At 38.3% G+C, this 6,838-nt stretch overlaps 1 protein-coding gene and 1 long non-coding RNA gene across 3 annotated transcripts in view; one reads left to right on the top strand and one right to left on the bottom strand.

The window, feature by feature from the left end:
• nat16 (N-acetyltransferase 16) overlaps positions 1-6,838 on the top strand; it is a 43,346-nt gene that overhangs the window by 7,278 nt on the left and 29,230 nt on the right. The gene's annotated exons all lie outside the window — the stretch shown is intronic.
• LOC116707243 (uncharacterized) overlaps positions 2,432-6,838 on the bottom strand; it is a 22,115-nt gene continuing 17,708 nt past the window's right edge. The window contains exon 3 of the long non-coding RNA XR_004336442.1: positions 2,432-2,517. This is a non-coding gene — a long non-coding RNA (uncharacterized LOC116707243). The remainder of the gene's footprint in view (positions 2,518-6,838) is intronic.

The raw sequence follows: 6,838 nt of genomic DNA, 5'->3' as shown, positions 1-6,838 counted from the left end.
ATCTGTTATATCTAAAAAGATACATTTCTGTTTGTTCACATCACTTCAATTTTATCGCTGCAAAATTGGGATTGTCAAGCAGATAAACTGACCCACACATATGCAATAATAGATCGATACTTTGCATCTTTGTATCGATACAGTACTGCTGATTCGATGGATTTTTTCTCCCAACCTTAATGCGAACGTAATCCTAACCTGGAATTGCACCAACTACTCTTTATATTCACATACACACCGGTAGCCAGGTGTGCTTTGCAATTTGCGATGCGGCAGAACATGCAAACTGTAGCAGCTTCAATGTTTCTCTCACAGAAACAGACTCCTGTCAGGCTCGTCTATTTGACGCATTTGGACACGCTTGGATTTTCCAAGTTTACAAACTCATCAACTGATTCGGACCAAGGCAAACAAACTATGGATGTGAAAACGCATCATAGAGTCCCGTCGGAGCCCACGTTTTAGCTTCGTTGTTTGTTTCTGTAACTCACTCACGTGGAAGGCCAAAATGTTGGTACACCGGTGACTTCAGGGAAACATTGAGGGATTTTCCAGTTCTGTTGTTTCTCCGTCATCTTCGGCTCCCTCAGTGACCATGGTGTCTGGGAAAGAGCAACTGCAGGATACTGGTAAGCTAACGTTACCTTGTGTCTTTAGCTGCATGCTACCAGCGGGTAAGCTATGCTGTGTCTGTGGTTGTTTTCTTTCTTTAGACGTTGGCAAAGAGGCTGGGGTGGAGAGAAAAGAACGTACAGGGGAAACCTGCTGCTCATTTCAATAGTCAAAATCAAAAGCTCATGTTAATCAATTCTCAATTTAAAATTGAAATCGTGACGCCCCTAAAAAGGGGAATTACCTCATTTTTAACAAGAAAATAAATCAGTAACTATGCCAGCAATGGCTTTATCATTGAGGTCCCTGTTCAAGCTAAAATGCCAAATATTACATGTAAGTTCTCTATTTAATATCATTGTAAATTAAATAGCGTTGTACCTTTTGTACATTATGATTGTGATGCCTCTTTTTTTTTTTTGTTTATGGACAAAATATACCAACATTGCTTTAAAGGTCCCATATGATGCTCATTTTTATTATTATTTTTTAACATTGTAACGCCAACATGAGCATTAACATCCAACATGTAAATGTGTAAGATTTTTCCATGCATGCTAATTTTCATCTGCAGCCCCTAGCAGGGGCAACTGTTACAGATTATGACAGCTGGCAGGGTGATGGCATGAGAAAAACCTTACACAAGTATACAGTAGACAGGTAAAAGTACATAGACACACATTAAATACATCAACAACACGGAAGCACCAAGCACATACACACAGAGATACTACTATAATGACAAGGACAAGACATTATTCAAGATTATGGCAGCATATATAATGAGTCACTAACCAATGTTTTATGGATTTGGAGAAGGCTTTGTGGTAGATGTGATGTTCCTTAGTTCTGTCGGTATATTATTCCATTTTTGGGGGGGTTGCTACTAGAACACATTTACATACTTTAATGTGCAGAAATTACATTCTTCTCATACTGTCTTTTTGAATATATCTGTGTTCACCCTCTGTTTGAAACGCTCGGTTTTAGCACCTGTCTCTTTAAGCCCCCCTTCAAAAAGCCCAGTCTGCTCTGATTGGTCAGCGCTTCTGGATCTTCCGCATCTGCGCATACTGGTTCGTAAACAATACGTTTTTAATACCAATTTTATAAAAACCATTATAACAAAAAACAAATCACAACAGTAAACTTTATGGCACAAATCTTTTTTATTTATATTTCAGCTGCTACTACGTGAGCCCCGTCTCTGAGTGTAACGCCTCTGCGACATGTAACGTTAGACACCCAATCACAAACATTATTAGATCTTGGCAGAAGCGTGCTGCGTGCTGATTGGCTCACTGACGCTGGTGAGGTATTGAAATCGGGTATTGAAGGACAAAGCATTTTTGATACTCAACACTAAGGAGGCAATTCTTAGATACAACTTCTCTATTGTTAGATCTGGAACACAAGCAGGATCGGAAATTCCAGACTGTGTTGCCAAAACATACCTTATGACCTGTGTACAGTAGATGATGGCATGGCAACTTTTTTTTATGTTTCTTACACAGAGGTCATTCACAGTGCGTTACTGCTATAACTACAAACAGAAGGCTACAATGAGATACATGAATGTACTGACACAGTTTTAGGTAAAACCAAAGATATAAAATAAATGTACCGTAAACAAGACTAATTAAAAGCTCTGGAAAGGAGAACAGTTTTAACTTAATTTTAAAAATGGCTAGATTTTTTCCTCCAAAACAATACAGCAATGAGTCGTTTGTTCCTACCCTCTCAAACGACCTACAGGAGCGTTTTCCGTCCTCGTATTCAAACCAGAGAACATAACGGTCGCGGTTTTTTAATTAGGACTACACAACGAAGGGAAATATGCGATAACGTTGTTAAAGATCCCGATAACAATGTTACTTGCGATAAATAAACAGATGTTAAAGTGTACTCCATTTTTTTATTGAAGAAATTAAACATTGAATTGAATATAGAATGGCGCCACAAACAAAAGAATAACACTTCCATTATGAAGTGCATTTTTTTCCTGATATTTTCTTCCAACCAACACAAAAAATCTCAGCGTTTCTTTCACGATGAGTTCATATTGCAGGTTGATATCACCATGACGATAAAAAAACGCTATATGTGCAGTCTTATTTTAATAGTAAAAGTTGCGGATTGAATGACATTGTTAATGTTGTGACACGGTTGCAGTTTGGTTACATTTAGGCATAAAAAATGACTTTATGTTTAGGCAGCAAAAATACTTAGTTATTGGTTATGTTTTGAAAAAGATCGTGGTTTGAGTTTAAATCGGACGTTTCTTCACATCCAGTTACGCACACGACGTTGAACGGAACGTTTCTAATATTAAAAAAAAAACAGTTAACTTTGATTTTGAAACTGGACTCAAACCCTAGTCTCCTGGGTGACGGTCTTGTGTGTGTTTGGCCTATCCAAAAACCCACCTCCTTACATGGAAAATTGCTGCTCTTATACTCCATCACCTTACTTCCTGCCATAACTACTACTACTACTACATAACTACTACGGTCATTAACCATAAATGTAAATATAAGTTGTAATTGCTGTTATTTGGCGTTTGTCATTCTTCATTTCTACTACATCCTGATGTCATATGGGAGTTACTGTATTCACCATTTTTCTACTTTATATAAGAAAATGAAAACTGTTCTCTTTATTATCCATTCACAACAGGATTAACCTGCCAGGGCCAGGCCCCCTGGGACAGAAAAATCTGTCGTTTGTCCCCATTGTGTGGTGGTTTGGTTTCAACTATTATTCCTCTATTTTTGCTGGAGCACACAAACCCAGAAACCTCATGTCAACCAAAGCCCATCATTCAAGATAGTTAAATGTAAATGACAGCATTGTTACCTCCATGTGGATAACTCTGCCTGACATGCAAATAAAGCGCAGCTGATGACTATCTATCTATCTATCTATCTATCTATCTATCTATCTATCTATCTATCTATCTATCTATCTATCTATCTATTCATTTATTTATGTTGTAGTAACATGAGACATGTGGACAAGTGGAAAAATCTAGGAAACATCAGGTTACCCCTAGGTCAAAGGTCAGGGAAGGAAGCAAGAAGGAAAGAAACACAACACACACACACACACACACACCTGACATTCATACACACAAACTACAGTAGTGATGCATACATGGAAACACTGACATTCAAATGAAAGTAAACTGTAGTCTATCAGTAAGCTTATTTCTAATGCCAATTAGGCTGTTCAAGTTCTTTGAATGGAAATATTTTGCCTGTCGATTTCTGCCGGCCGTCGCACAGCTGTGAAACTTGAACAGAAATAAGTGTGTGCGTCCTGAGGTTAACTCTGGACAGCGTAACACAAACTTTGTGCTTTACATTAACTGCATTAGGCTTGGGTCAGGTTTGGACATAAAAAAACCTGAAAGAATGCCTGTCGTGTCAGACTCTGAATATAAGATGACCACACTTTTCAGATTTATTTCCTAGAAGAAAAAAAGTCTTAAATTCGGACCAGCACTGTAGTATGTAAGCATGCTAACAATTGCATGTAATCAATCATGCATCATTAAAGGTTTATATTATCTTATGTGAAAAAGTCACTTTTAACATGTCAACATGCTAATGGACAGGCAGGGGCGGAGTGAGTTGGGACTTCTGGGGTTCCAGCAATTAATGTTTTCTGGAAAGTTCCGAATCTTTTAGGGTTATAAATAATCTTCAACCATTTCACCTCACTAACTGGGGAGGCTGGGCAGGCATATCAACGGAGCAAAAGTTCTATTCCTGGGGGAATATTCATTCCGTTAACTCTACTAAAAATAGGTTTCAGGATTAGTAATGCTGTTTGTGCCCAATTTCTTCTCTACCTATATCATGTAACTTTTAAATAGTAAGATCACACCATTGTTTTCCCTTTTCTAGGTGGCAGAAGTGGAAATGAGTCATCCTCAACATTATTTGTGTTCTGTTTCAAAATGATGAAGACAGTGTTGGAGAACAACTAGATTCTACTACTAAGATTTTTAGTCAGTCTATTATCAAATGGCTTGAAAAGTAATGCAAAAACTGCAGTAAACTAGGTGACTTTTTTTTTTTACTGTTTGCAAGAATGCAAACCGTAAGCATTCTCACATGCTACACTTAGCACTTTAACTTGCTATCTTGTAACCACTCAAAACAATTAGACCCTCAAATGTTTGTGCAAAAGGAGAATCTAGACGTCTGTGCAGTTTTACCCTGCATTAAGAATGTAAGTAGATATATAAGACTTGCATGAAACTAACAGACATGAGCCTTATCCCATTACTTCTCCTGTAACACTATCACTCATTACAAAGTGCTTTTCATTGGCTAATGGCCGCTTGGAATGATACTACAAGGTCCAGGGCGTAGATGCCAGTTACAGTAGTGGATACCAGAAACTACTCTATGTACAGTATTAGAGCTTTGAAGAGGCACTAGTCCATTGCATCCATGGTATCTTCTATTGACATAACAGACAGCTGTTGTCAGGTTCTAATCATGAAGAATTAGTAAACTACAGTAATCCACTGCATGTGCATGAGATATCCCATCTAATACCAACCTTAACACAAAAAGACTTTCCAAACGATTCCACTGTTGCAAAAAACAAATTTCCAATATAGGAATGAAATCCTAAGAGTCTTGCTAGAGTTGTGGCACACTCTCATCGTCTCAATTGTTTGGTGTAAGGTGGTCATAAAACTGCCAGCCCTAGTAGGGAAGTTAAATAGTAGTCTTGCAAAGTGCGACCCTGCAAGATCCCCAGTCTCAAAATCTCATAGTCTGTGACTTAATACTCAGTGACATTATGACAGATTGTCTTTATATGTGAGATGGTGTCAGACTTTAGTCTTTCTAGAGTCTTCTAGTTTATGGTAGGTATAATTGCAGATTTTAGCCATTCCTCAGTCACAGCGGCAATGCATTCTGGGAACATTCTTCTCTCACTTGATTTGACTATGCATGTGGAAATGCTCCATTTGGCCGACCATCTGGACTCTACATAACCACTACCCTTTCATCCCGAACACAAATGCCAAACGGCACACTACATGAGAGTGCACAAAATGGAGGTAAAGGACTACGTTTGCATATAAATAATTCTTATTGGTAATGAATGTCGAGCATACTCGACACATGACGTGACATTAATGCACAGGTACTATTGGTAGCCTTTTGTGGCACGGATGCTCGTTTTAGTTGGCATTTAGGCTGTAGCACTATGTTGGGAGGCATGGTGTCTGTAAGTGCACTGGCAGCAATCACACACAAATTCTAGACTTTCTAGCTGCATTCATTTATTGTTTGGCCACTTGGAAACAAGTTGAAACCGCATCTGACATATTATCAACTAACAAAATGCACGCATGTCACACAGAGCATTGGTCATTTGTCTGTCTTAAGAATAGAAAGCTAAATTCTAAAATGTATTCTAAAGCATGTAGGGATCTACTTCTGGGGCAACGTGCCTGCTAACCAACTTAGCTGCTCATTCATCTGTGCATGCTGGTTTGTTCACCTGTTGGGCTGTTGCCAGTTAGCTTGATTAGAATAAAAACAGGTTGAAAATCAGCAGAGTTTTCTAATAGGTCCAATATTTACTCCCCATTTAGTTTAGGTTTGGTATCCACTCTTTAGCTGCCAAATGCTCCACTATGTGAGCCAGCTAGTTGCTTACGTTTTTGCTAAATAAAATAGCTTCCTGCTCATTGGTTCTGAACTGACAAGTACAATAAGTATAGATTGACAGATTGTGTTTACCATATGCGAAAATCAATAAATGAAGTTGTAAAACAAAGAAAAAAAAGAATTAGCCGCCTGCTATGCAGTTTGTCAGCTGTAAAATCAAAACAATAAGCTAAGAGAGGCTAAAAAGCTTTGTATAACTGACAAGAAGTGTGATGTTGATGATAATTCTCTATGGGTTCGTCACTACGACCGACTTCTTTCATATCACACAGTCATTTGATCCATTGTTATTATATAAACTATTGATTAGTGCAGCTTTAAATAGACAGGTGCATTGTTTTTCAAAGTGGCAGCCATCCTCATCATCGTCATCATCATCATCATCATCATTGTAATTTTCCCATCACTGTTATTTCTCTGTCTTTTGCATGGTGATTCACGAATGAAATCCTTGTTGCCGTGCGAGCTCCTACAGCTGCTGGGGGAGAGAGAGAGACAGAGAGAGAGAGAGAGAGAAAGAGAGAGAG

The sequence above is a fragment of the Etheostoma spectabile genome, chromosome 19 (genome assembly GCF_008692095.1).
Source record: "Etheostoma spectabile isolate EspeVRDwgs_2016 chromosome 19, UIUC_Espe_1.0, whole genome shotgun sequence".
NCBI lineage: Eukaryota > Metazoa > Chordata > Actinopteri > Perciformes > Percidae > Etheostoma > Etheostoma spectabile.
This window is presented reverse-complemented; position numbering and strand designations above follow the sequence as displayed.